This window comes from Pleurodeles waltl, chromosome 9 (assembly GCF_031143425.1).
Source record: "Pleurodeles waltl isolate 20211129_DDA chromosome 9, aPleWal1.hap1.20221129, whole genome shotgun sequence".
In the NCBI taxonomy this organism is placed as follows: domain Eukaryota; kingdom Metazoa; phylum Chordata; class Amphibia; order Caudata; family Salamandridae; genus Pleurodeles; species Pleurodeles waltl.
In genome coordinates, this window is record NC_090448.1 from 900,171,570 (window position 1) to 900,184,361 (window position 12,792).

Here is a 12,792-nt window from a genome sequence, read left to right on the forward strand (position 1 = left end):
ATTCAATTAGAATCTACTGCTTAATCAACCTAACTTCCACTCACTACCTGATCAAATTTCTGCATTGGCATAGCAACGAAATACAGCTCTGGTTGTGGGCATGACATAAAAAAAAAAACTTCCCACGTAGGTCACATGACAAACATTCACTGTTCCATCTATAGCACTCTATGGAGTGGAGTGGCACTATTTCACAAATGCACTTTGGTGCCTTATTAGGAGCAGAAAGCATTGTATAAGTACAACTAGAATACAAAATCAACATACTTGAACCCTACTGCACTGCGAAGCCATACTAATGCCAATACAGAGCTAGGCAAATCTCCATTGACATAGTCTATCTCTGCTTTTCATAAACTTACATACTTTACTTAAGTCCCCAATTCAAAGTTGTGTAATTTCGGATTCAGGCTCTAATGGATGTTTGCACACAGATCACAATTTTGAGCGTGAAGCAATTACCACATTCTGTGACTGTCTCTTGACAGATTTTACCTGAAAAAGTGCAGAAATCGAACATGAATATGCTGAGACATAAATGCAAACGTTCAGTAACCAGTAAACGGCAATTGTTGTAAGTTCAACACAAAAATGCCTTGTGTTTATTGCACTGAGTAAGTAACAACTCAACTCATAGCTTGCATGTATATTATTTCAATACATTTAGTGGGTGTTTCAGACAGACAGTAAATGTATGCCCAGTAGCAATTTTAGAAGAAATTCAGAAGAAATGATGGTTTGTGTCTCTTGCCCTTTGGTGATGGAGCATTGTCACCAAAGGAATAGCTCAGGTGTCTGGTGCATTACTTCTGGTTAAACTGAGCCGTAACTCAGCTTTGTGAAGCCTCCCCAAAAAAATGGGTCTCCACAGCTGGAGATGCTTGCAGTTGGGGCAAAGAACTTTGCACACATTAGTATAGGAAATGTTGAGTCTTAAAACTATACATGTAGTTTAGGAATACCTAAAAGTAGTAAATTTACACGAAGGTGAAAGCTTACCTTTGTGAATCAGACCAGAGGAATTTACAGGTGGTAATATTGCCAACATATTTGTACTCACTTTGGGAATCCCAAAAGGAAAGAAAGATGCATTAGGAATCAAACCTGTGACTTACCAGTCTCACATCCGGACATCACGGGCATTAACCCCTTACGCTCGATATTCTGAGACATGTACCTGTGTACGCTCTCAAAGAAGCAACATCTTGATGAGCAGACCGGAAATGTACCTTTGACCAACAGGAAGGCAGGAGCTTATTTCTAAAGATGGAATTAAAAATATGTCACAAACTCACTGTCATTTCACAAAATGAATTTGAAAACGGTCAGCGTATTGAAACAGATTTGCTAAAACTGGTTCTAAAGTTATTTATATTGAAATCTGTAGTAGCTGCTTTCGGGTTCTTTTTAATTGTCAAATCACTCATTCTTCTTTTTAAAGATCTGTCAGTAGCCTATAAGCATTGTCAAATGCATTATAACTTGTCTGTTACAATTGTATCCAGTTTGACCAGTAGGCACAATTTACCACTCCAATTTAGAGTATTGCTCTAAGGACAGATATGAAGTGTTAGCCCCACCTCCATTGATTGATAATAGATCCCAACCCCAACGTTTAGGTCTAGTTGTGCCCCTGCCCTTGGGTAATATGGCCCTAGTTGCCTCTGCTTTGCGCGACCCACCATTGAAAGTAGAGGGAGTGCTGATCCCTCTCATTTTTTTGCTATCACTGGGAGAGCTCATAGCTACCCCCAACTTCATTCACCAGACGAGGGATGAATCAAGAAACCACCCGGTCAGACCAATGCTGAAGACAAATACTGGGGCCTTCTTACCACCTTTTGATGACTGTGCTTTTTGACGGAGGTGGCCCAGGAACGTGGCACTTCCTAGGCCTAGGTGAGGTTTTAATTACGATGTCTTTTTCACAGAACTTTGAGAAATTCATATAACGTTTGTTTTGCAAATGCCTAAAATGTGCCCCATTGAACAATTCACCACCAACCCTGTAAAAAAAAAAAAAAACTAGAGTGGGCATGCATGAACAACCAAACTGCGAGTGGCTGTTGCTCATTACAGTTGTGCTTTTGGTACATCCTTGCATCAAAAATGTACAAATTACTTGACACCCTTAGGAAATTGATTGAATCAGCTTAGGGTGCGCAGTTAGTCAGTAATGTCCTCCATTAACATATAAATGTCCATTGCAATACTGTTTTATGTGCTTCACTAAATATGCCTTCATATAAAAACACCTCATATTTAAGGTTATATGAATTTGATGAACGTTTGAAGAAGCATTTATTTTTATTTATATAGTTTTCTATAGCGCTGGCAAGAGCCCAAGGGTATCAGAGCGCTTTACAACAGTATAGATAATAAATGCATAAATTCAAAGAGAACAGTTATACAATGGGTTTCACATGGTCAAGAAGATAAAAATACAGCAATGGTGGGGTGGGGGTGAGAGATTCTTTTTGGAGTGGAGGTTGGTTGAGGAGAAATTATTTTAGTAGCTTCTTGAAGATCTGATGTGAAGGGTTAGATCTGATGTGAATAGGTATGGAGTTCCAGATTCTCGGGGCATTGCTTGAGAAGGAATATGTCAGAGTTTTTTGCTTCTGGGTTTTGGGCAGGATGAGGAGGAAGGTGTTTGAGTTTTAGTGATCTTGTTTGACCTGCTTTCAAGAGTTTATTGGCGAGGTATTCTGGTTTCCCAGTGTGAGGGGCTTTGTGTGTTAGGCAGGCAGTTCGGAACGAGCAGCGGGCTTCAATTTGGAGCCATTTTAGACTATTCAGGGCAGGGGAGATGTGGTCATATTTTTTAATTCCAGTCACCAGTTTGGCAGCTGCATGAAGAGTGGACCTCATGGGGGCAAGTTCGGATTTGGACATGCCAGTAAGGATGGAGATCCCATAGTCTAGTCTCGAGAGTACCAGTGCTTGTGTGGCCTGTTTAAGATCATCTTGGGGAATGAAAGATTTGATTTTGTTCAGCAGTTTAAGGCCGTGGAAAGCATTGCTGGCATTCTTCTTGATGTGGTCCTGCATAGTCAGGTTGGAGTCCAGAGTGATTCCCAGTGACTTGACCGTGCTCGTAGAGGTGAGATTACTTTTGAGAGCGTTTATGGATTTCAGCCATTCTTGCATCTGGGGAGCTGGTTCGATTTCGAAAGGAGGAGTATTTCAGTCTTATCCTGGTTGAGTTTGAGATGGTTGTGGGATAGCAAACAGTGAGCTTCTTTGAGGGTGTTGTTCAGGTGGTGGATGTCTTCTAAAGAGGATATTTCAATGTAAAGTTGAGTGTCGTCAGCATAGAGATGGAAGGGGATGTTGGCTTGAGTGAGAATGGTGGTAAGAGGGTCCATGTAGATGTTAGAGTGTGGGAGACAGACAGATCCTTAGGGGTCTCCTCTGGTGATTATTGAGGTGGGCGAGGTCGTGTTATGTATTTTTAATTGTTGCGTTTGGTTTTATAGGAAGGAAGAGAACCAGCGGAGGACTGTGCCTTTTATGCCGACTTTCTTTTGGAGAGAGTCCAGAATGAGCTTGTGGTCGACTGTGTCAAAGGCCGCTGTTAGGGCTAGGAGAATCAGAAGGCAGCATTGGTCAGCATCAAGGGAGTTGCAGAGGTCATCTACTATGTTGAGAAAGGCTTTTTCTGTACTACAGCCTTTTCGGAAGCCTGATTGTAGAGGGTTAAGAAGGTTGTTATCAATGTGTTGGGTTAGTTGGTGGAGAACACATTTCTCGAGAGTTTTAGCAAGGTAGGGTAGGTTGGAGACTGGTCTGTAGTTATGGAGGATGTTAGGGTCGGCTCCTGGTTTCTTAAGAATCGGCATGATTTGGCCTAGTTTGAGGCAGTCAGGAATCACGCCAGTTTGTAGGGAGCTGTTGATTATCTTGGTCCAGATCGGGTGAGGGACTGGTGGAGTTTTTTTGCCAGGGAGGAAGGGAGAGGGTCAGCAACGTGAGAGGATGTTTTGGAGGGGAATACTAGTTTGGAGATGTCGGATGCCAGGAGAGTGTTGAAGGTTACCCAGCTAGCGGGGGTAGACAGTTGAATGTGGTTAGGGAGATAGACTTCAGTTCTAAGGGACAGGTTGTCAGAGGGGGATGGGCAATGGATATTCTTGTTAGTGGTAGGCGGGGGGACTCTCTGTTTGGTGGAGTATCCGGTACTAGGGAAAGCTCAATCTCGGTGATTTTATCGTTGAAGAAGTTAGCGAAATTGGCACAAGTGTCTCTGGTTGCAGGTAGGGGGGCTAGGGGGAGATTTCGTAGTTGTTGTTTGATGTTGAAGATCTCCTTAGGGCAGTTTTTGGCTCTGTCTAGAGCATTGTGGCAGAAGGTGTTTTTTTCATTGGTTATGTATTTTTTTGTAGCTTCTCCGCTCCCTTCTGAGTTGTTCAAGGTGGGTAGTCGGATCTCCAGAGTCTTTTGGCTGCTCTCAGTTTTCTTCTTTCTAAATTGAGATCATTGTTGAATCAGGCTCTGGATGGTGTGTTTCTCACTCTTTTCAGTTTCATAGGGGCTAATTGATCAAGTATGCTAGTAATAGTTGAGTTGTACTGGGTGGTTAACTCCGTAGTTGAGAGGTTGGTCGAAGGGGTCGGTAGTAGGGAGCTGATTTTTTTTCTTCAAGAGTAGTTAAAGGGATTTTGTCAATGTTTCTTTTCCATTTAAGTGTCTTTTGAGATTGGGTAGTGTGTTGGGGAGTATAGCTAAAATGGAATAGAATGATGTGATGGTCTGACCAGTCGACAGGAAGAATATTGTCAATCGTGAGTGAGTCTTTATGAGCTATAATCGTATCTAGTGTAGCTCCTTTGATGTGGGTTTGGCCCTTGCAGTGCTGGGCAAAGTCTTTGCTGTGTAGAAGGTCATTTAAGGATTGGATGAGAGCATTGTTCTCGTCATTCCATCGGAGGTTGAGGTCACCCAAGATGATGGAGTTGTGGCATGAGAGGGAGCAGTGCAGTTATTAGGTCAGCTAGGTGATCAACGAAAGGTAGCGCGTTACCTGGGGGGGTGGTGAAGAAGGTAGAAGGTCACCTTGGAATTATCACTCATCCTGATGGAGGCATTAAGGTGTTCACAAGAGTTGTAGTAGAATGAGTTCTCTATTTCAATATCATTTTTGTGAATGATGGCAATGCCTGCCCCAAGGCGGTCTTTTCTATCTTTGCTGATAATTGAGAAACCGGGAGGGACGAGGATGTCCAGGATCGGTTCAGTCAGTCAGGTTTCTGTGACAAAGGCAATGTCAATGTTCTGATTAAGGATGGCATCAGCTAGATCCACAGCATGTTTGACTACCGATCTGCAGTTAATGAACATACAGTTTGTATGCTGGTAGATCTTTGGGTCAGGAATGGGAGGGATCAGGGGGATATTGACGAGGTGAGCTGGGTGTCTGGGTGAGGAAGGAGGTATGAGATGTCGACCTAGGCCTGTGATGACGTGGATGTTGGATGGGGGGTTCGGGATGGCTAAGAGCGAGTTGTAGGATTGAGCGAGTTTGATTGCTTCGTTGTGAGAGGGTTGAGGCTTCTCGCTCTCATGTTGATGCCCTGTATGACGAGTTTGAGTTGGGATTCAAGGTTGGAGAGCCGTTCGTAAATTTTAGAAGTTGGAGTGGAGTTGGAGGGGGGGGTGCGGGTGATGTGGCTCTTATTGTGAGGGGTCTGATGCGACTGTTTCTGATGGTTCTTTAGATCCCTGGGTAGTATGTGGGAGGAGACAGTAGTACAGTGTTTGGGATTGGTATTGGGGGTGCATTAGAGGTGACATAGGAAGTGGGCAGAACAGGAGTGTCTCGTAGAATCTAGTCTGTTTGTGGGAGGTAGGAGAGGGAGGTTGGGAGGGGGTAATGTGTTGGGGGAATCTTGGAGAGTTTCGGGGAGTGGGGTGGTATTGTGAGAGCGGATGTGGGTGGTGTGGGCTGGAGAGCCTTTAAGGATGTTGTGATTGAAGGTTGTAGGGTTTACGAAGTTGGAGGCTTGGTCAGGGGGAGATGGGTTGATGGGGTGGGTGAGTCGCTCAGGTTGTGGATGGTGTCTGTAGGAACGGTGGCGGAGCTGGGGGTAGTGTTGGGGGGGTTGGTCGTGGGGGTAGAGTGAAGTTCTATGGGGCTGAGTATCTTGGGCGGGGCTCGTGTGTTGGGGGTTGAGGTTGTGAGAAGGCGGACTTTAAAAAAGGGAATATGGATTCGAAAGCTCGGAGGTTAGTGTTGTTAGCTTGAATCATGATGTTTTAGTTTCTGAAAATGGAGAGGATGACATTTCCCTGGAACGTGGACAAGCTGGAGATTGAGAGCTTGCAGCCATATGGGATGTTGGTAGTTTTAAAGGAGAAGAGGTGGCTGGTGAGGAGTGTTCCATCTAGCTGGGCGTTTGGTGAAGATAAGATCTGTCCTTTTTGGGGCTTTATGGGCATTGCAGTAGGTGTCGGCAATAAGCAGCTCTGGGTGTTGCCTGATTAGTTTGCGCTTAAAGTTAAGTGCAGTGGAGGAAAGGTTGTTGGGGGGGAGATATGGAGAAAGTTGGGCCCGTGGGGTTTTAGGAAGGAGGAAATGGGTGAGACTGCTAGTCCTGTAGGGATCAACATCGTGGATTAGTGAGGTTTTGGGTGGGGGTTGAAGGTGGGGCAGGTTGGGTGCCAGGGCTGGGAATCTGGGGGGGGGGGGGGGGGGGTGCGCTCCTGGTTATGTTAGTCCTACCTTGGTGTTGCTGCTCATAAAATGATTGGGTGGTCCTACTGATTGAGTTGGTTGTAGGTAGGAGAATAATTGAAAAATCCTGCTAAAAAGTGTCAATACTCGCTTTGAGATTAAAATGGTCGCTAGCAGAGGGGGCCAAAACAAAATGGTGGACTCCGGTGGGAGGGGGGGGGTAGAAATGCCAGAAAGTTTCAGTCAGGGTGGCGGGGGGGGGGGGGGGAGCAGTGGCACAAGAGTCAGCCATCCCTTAGGAGGAATCACGCAATGGCAAGAGGTCGGGGAGAGTTCAGTTAGAGGGGGGAGGGGGAAGACGGGCTGACTTGGGGGGCGAGTAGCATGGGGACACGGACCATTCCGTGTGGGAGGGTGTCCTCTAGCAATGTTGAGCGGCAGAAGGCTCGCTCCCTGCAAATTATATGGGATCCACGTGAGGCGGTCGGGAGGGGGTGGGGGTAATCAACAAAAACAGACCTCCGGCCCCACCGTCGTGTGTTCAGGGGAGGATGATGGCCCCAGGAGGAGGGCAGCCCAAAAACAGGGAGAGCCGAGAAGGGCACGCTACCCAGAGGTGATTTAATCCTTACCCTCTAATGGCTATGAAGCTCCTCATCCGGAGGAAACCCTAGGTACATAGCTTGGCTAACCAATTATTTCCTGAGTGGTGAAGGTGGTAACAGTTTGCACAGTTGCTGAGGGTTTGGTCTCCAAGTGTAGAGGCCAGTAGGTTTAATGATAGGGACTTGGTTAGACCACGGTCTCTCACAGATGGGTATATACCATCTGCCATGAGCATAAGGAATAGAAAGCTAGCAAGTCTCAGTCAAAAAATGAGATAAAAACTTTCTCCAGTATATATTTACCTGGATGTGCATCTTTATGATTGCTTTCCCAATCAATGTTTCTCCAAAGAAGGTCCAAAAAGGAACAAGGAAGTGTCCCCATGTTATCCCAGCTAGATCAAAGAGGGGGTTTGGAATCTCATAGTGGGTTCCAGAGCCAGGAGTTCGGACCTCGGCTTGGCGTCAGGGAGGTGAGGATTCTGGCGGCCTTGCAGGCGAGGAATCAGGCAAGGATATAAGCCCTCCAGCCCGGAGGGAGCGGAGGCTCACGGATTTCTTACTGTACCCTGTACACATGTTGTGGGTACACTAGCAGGTTCAAGAGCTCAATTACACTAAGGTGCTGCTGCTTGCAACATTCAGACTTATTTGGGTATATTCATTACATCCTTGAATATCAAGTTTGCAATAACCAATGTTTGTTAAATTAATCATTTATTATAACAAATGCTTGTTGATTGTGCACATTGTGCCCCATCTGCTAAACTCATGCCAACTGTAAATGCCAAAACATGTGCTCTTCACAATGGGATCTGTATTGAACATGTGCCACCATCAGGAGGATAATTGCTCATTTCCTTAACAAGCAACCAGCTGCCTCTCCACCTGCTCCAACTGTAACTGCCAAAACATGTGCTCTTTATAATGTGATCTGTATTGAACATGTGCCACGATCAGGAGGATAATTGCTAATTTCCTTAACAAGCAGTCAACTGCCAAAAGGCAAATGTGCACATTTGATCATTTAAGAATGCTTGTTGGTCTGAGGCTTTTTTTGGCTTCGTACCTATTACTCCGCTCACCTGTCTCCAGTGCAAGTCAAGTTTCTCATCCTCCAGCCTGCCGAACCAGTCAAGTTCCAGTGTTCCTTATTCAACGACCAACTTCTAGTCGAGTTCCAGCATTTCTCATCCTCCGGACAACCTCCAGTCGAGTAGCGGAGATCCTTGCCCTCTGGTAAGCTTCCTGTGGCGATACGGCTCTCCTCTTCTTTCTTCTGCCGTGGTACCATTTTTTCTGGAAAAGAGAGAAAGTAATAAAAGGTGAAAAAAACAGTTCAAGTTTTTCTCAAGTTTAAGCAAGCAATTTCATTTCAAGGTAAACAAAGATTGATCGGTAAATGTGTGCTGCATTAAATTCAATGCAAGAAACACAGAGCTCTGGCTCTTAAATAATCTATAACAAGAACTGGTGTGATTTTTTTGTTTGGGTGAGAATCCAAGATACCGCTACACAGACATTAAGGAAAGACTTATTTCCTGTAACTATCGCTCCCCTGAGAATTAGATCAGAAATAGAGCAGGTTTATGAAAACTAATACTGCAAGGGATTACACTGGAACACAAGGGCGCACTTTAGTAGAGTTGATTTTGAGTTTGGAAATTGTTTCAGTGAAAGTATTGTAAAAAGACGAAGAGACTTATTCAGCCTTCTAGAAATGTATGTGACATTATCCAATGTACAAATCCACAATAGTTTATGCAAGTTCAATGTATTAACAAAGTAATTCTTCTGCAGCTCAGACCCTAAAAAAAAAATCCCAAGAACCCAGTACTTTGAGAAATCATAAGTCCTTACGCCCCACACGTCACCACTCCAGGGTCCACCAGTTTGATTTTGCAGTTCCCGAAGCAGAAGCTAGTATTTGCTCTTTTTCTTTTCCCAAACCCCTTTCCCTTCCCATTGAGGGCTAGCGAGAGGACAATGTACTCTTAATCGTGGTCACGTTAGTCCTCACCGGGATTGGGGAATTGTCATCACCCCATCGGAACACCTGGAATTCAGGTGAGTGGCTTGCACAGAATAACAGAGGGGGGCCAAATTGAGATGATCCTTTTTTACTGACATTCTGCCTCTCTGTAAACAATGATGTGTGGACAAGCTGCAAGCTTCAGTTTGTACATTAACCAGTGCTTAATTTGTAGAAGAATGAGTGACGGCACACAAAAGTCCACTATCACTCAGCTGACACCTGGTTGAGTGCTTCACACTGCCTTCAGTTCTGGACGGTCTGACCTCAACTGACTTGGTATGCTTGAGGTTTTGGCCACTCCTAATAGCTGTGGTGCCACTGACTAACTGATGCTGCTGGAGTCCATGCACTGATTCCACCCCCCCCCAAAAAAAAAAATGGGGAATGACATGCACCAAGATTATGCGGGCAGGCTAGCAGTTTATGATGTTGTGGTCCACAGGCTCCCTCTGCGGAGAATGCATCCTTACCGCCCAAGTAAGGCTTGAGAAGTAAACGTGAAGTAATCTCAGGCAGTCAGGAGAGCAACAATGTGCCCTCTTTTCAAAGCTCGAGTTTGTCTGGAAACTCTCTGAAGTAATGCATAAAAGTACTGTGGCATGGGCAGAGGAAGCATCCTCACAAGATGGATATCCCGTCCAATGAATTAAGAACTGGAAACTGCCTTTAGGAGTCTCACAAATTTCTTGTACTTCAAATTTAGGTTCATCGTTCACCAGAACAAGAGAACGTATAGGAAATGGACCCTGAAAAGAATCAGCTTGACAGGGTTTTAATTGGATGGAATGTAATACAGGATGAACCTTCCTTTTCAGTGGTAACTGAATCCTAAAGGCAACAAAGTTAATGATTTCACTAATGTTGAAAGGCCCATAGAATCAGGGTGTAATTGTGGTACGGAGTAGACGAGAAGGAAGAAATCTAGAAGATATCAAAATCTTATCTTACTTTGTGCAATCAGGTGTTGGGCTGTGATGAGCCTCATAAAAAAAAAGTTGGTTCTACTTTTTGACTGCTTAAGGTTAAAAAAAATCTTGCATCTAGCCGGTTGTAACTTTCAAAGGAAGGCAAACGTGGAATAAGTTCACTGTTCATATTGCTTACCTCACATAATATTTAAAATGTTTAGTGAAATACATTTTCAATATCCAGTGTAGCTCGTGCATTGTGGAAAAGGTATGTTCTTATGTTTTAACATTTGTCTGTTTTCCTGGGTTGCGATAGTGTGCACACAGGAACAATAGTCTTCAGTGTTCATATATAACCTGCAATAATTGTATTCTACTGTGGAAACTGGTGACTGCAGTGAGAGAAGATGAGCCAATCGTGAATGGAGAAAATGAAGAAGATATTTCTGAAACATGGAATAACTTTAATTGGTTCTGACCTAAACCACTCTAGAGTCTGACTAATGGCATTCTAGCTAGTTGCTTTGTAGGACTTCAATATAGCAACGTTTTGGGTGATGTAAGGGAGATTCCATTTAACTTCAGTGCTGTTGAGATGTCTTAGCTCTTTGTCTATGATTCTGTCAGTTCAGATGCATTAAGGCCAAACATTACTGAACTGTTACCTATTAGGTCATTGCCCAATGAAGAAGACCAGACAATGCTCCACTGATGAAGACATCACTGCTTGCTGATCCATTTCAGAGAGATATAACCAAATATGCATTTGTCTTTCTTGCTAATTTTTATTTTTTCTCTCTTTAGGTAACCCAATCTCTATTTTTAACTAGCGCCATAGTCAGATGTTTTCCAAATTAATTTTTGTCTTCTTTTCTTTTTGCATGGAGCCCAAACATGCTTATCGAATTAGAGTAATAGTTAAGGATGCCAAATTGTAAATTCAACTGTTGCATATAAATGGATTGTAAACATTTCATCTGTGATAACTAAATGCATTCTGTTTCAAACATTCCTCTTTTATTGTTGTTATTCTGCATGGTGGCACTTGAATGTTTAATGATAAGTATGCTGTCTAGGCTAAGATTCTTTAGAAAGTGTGGTCAGCTTGTATGGTTGCTGTACTTATATTATTTGGTCTTGCATGTGATTTGCATGATCTTAGTATTGTTAAATCTAAAGGGCAATAAATGTTTGAACTTTACTGAACTGGTGTGGCCACATAGGTCATGGTGCGTATAAATTACTGACTCCAAAATTCGAAGTGATGTTTACTAATTTAATATTGTCAATGTTGTTTGTTAGGGGGCGTTAGCACACTCCTATCCAAGTCCAAAGATTTGCGTCAACCTCTAAGGGTAATTGAAGATTACCCTGTATGTGTCACCTTATAAATAAATTATCAAAAGAAATAGAAGGCTGGACATGCCCACACTTTGAAAGGTACTTTGGCATTTCCATGCAACCACCCATGGATTTTAAAGTGAAGCCCTGTCTAGTAAAAAAATGAAAAATGAAGGCATGGCTGTGCTCCAAATATTTACCCTTCCTCAAGGCAGATAACATTGGAAAAAAGTTTAAATGTGTACTTGAAATTACAGCCCACATATAAATGTTGAAAGGTTTAAAACTATGTCTAAGCATAGTTGGTACTGAAATGGTACCCTTTCAATACACAACCATGCTAGGCGCACACACACACACACACACAGGTGTGTCCATAGCGCACGGCTGCTTAAAGTTCACCAGTGCAGGGTGAGAAGATATGGCACTATTCTGCTTGCTCCCTTAATATACAACACAGTAAGGCAACTTTGGTTGCTTCACTGCCTTACATTGAATGTAAGTTCATCTGCCCCCTTTTATCCATTATATAAAATAACTGGATCTATTCGCTAGACAAAGCATTCTAGGGTAAAAGAAAAGTACTCACTAAATGAGAAAGAGTAAAATTACACCAGCTACACTACCATATTTTGTGGCTTTTCACTATATTTTCAAAACTGAACAGTGAAAATTGGATAACTATTATTGTGTATAATGGACATCATCAGTTTCAATCACCCATCATCACTCACTGCTCCCTGCGCAAACACATTAGGATGAAAACTTAAAAGATTATGGCTTGCCTGAGCCAAGTTAATGATTACAGTGTACACTGTGTACTGTGGACGTATGATGTTGTTTATATCCCCATCAAAGCACTCAACCTTTCAGCCACAAGAGGAAGAATTCTTCTAATATGGCATATTGTATTGCAGTGGGCTCAGTGGTTTGGGCCCACATCATCCTCTTGTCCATTAACAGCCTCAGTTGATTTTGGTCTCTTTTTATTTGTTTGGTTTGACTGGTGCCAAACCATTGCAATAGAGTCCAGTTATGATGCTCTATTACTGCACAGTGAGGGAAACAAATCAGCGCTAAATGAATGCACCTCTAACTGTTGAATTGTGAATAGAATTATTATTCCATGATATTTTACACCAAGTTTGTTTTGCACACTGAAGCTACCATTCATTTGGTTGAGTGGGGTGTAAACCCTGCTCAAGCAGCAGCCACAATCCCTGTTAGGGA

General features: G+C 43.3%; 1 long non-coding RNA gene across 1 annotated transcript in view; it reads right to left on the reverse strand.

Annotated features, from left to right (window-relative positions):
- Positions 1 to 1,149: 1,149 nt before the first annotated feature.
- The window catches only part of LOC138258742 (uncharacterized), a 34,310-nt gene continuing 22,667 nt past the window's right edge, over positions 1,150 to 12,792 (reverse strand). The window contains exons 2-3 of the long non-coding RNA XR_011198540.1: positions 8,364 to 8,577; positions 1,150 to 1,260 (exon numbers count right to left, since the gene is read on the reverse strand). This is a non-coding gene — a long non-coding RNA (uncharacterized lncRNA). The remainder of the gene's footprint in view (positions 1,261 to 8,363; positions 8,578 to 12,792) is intronic.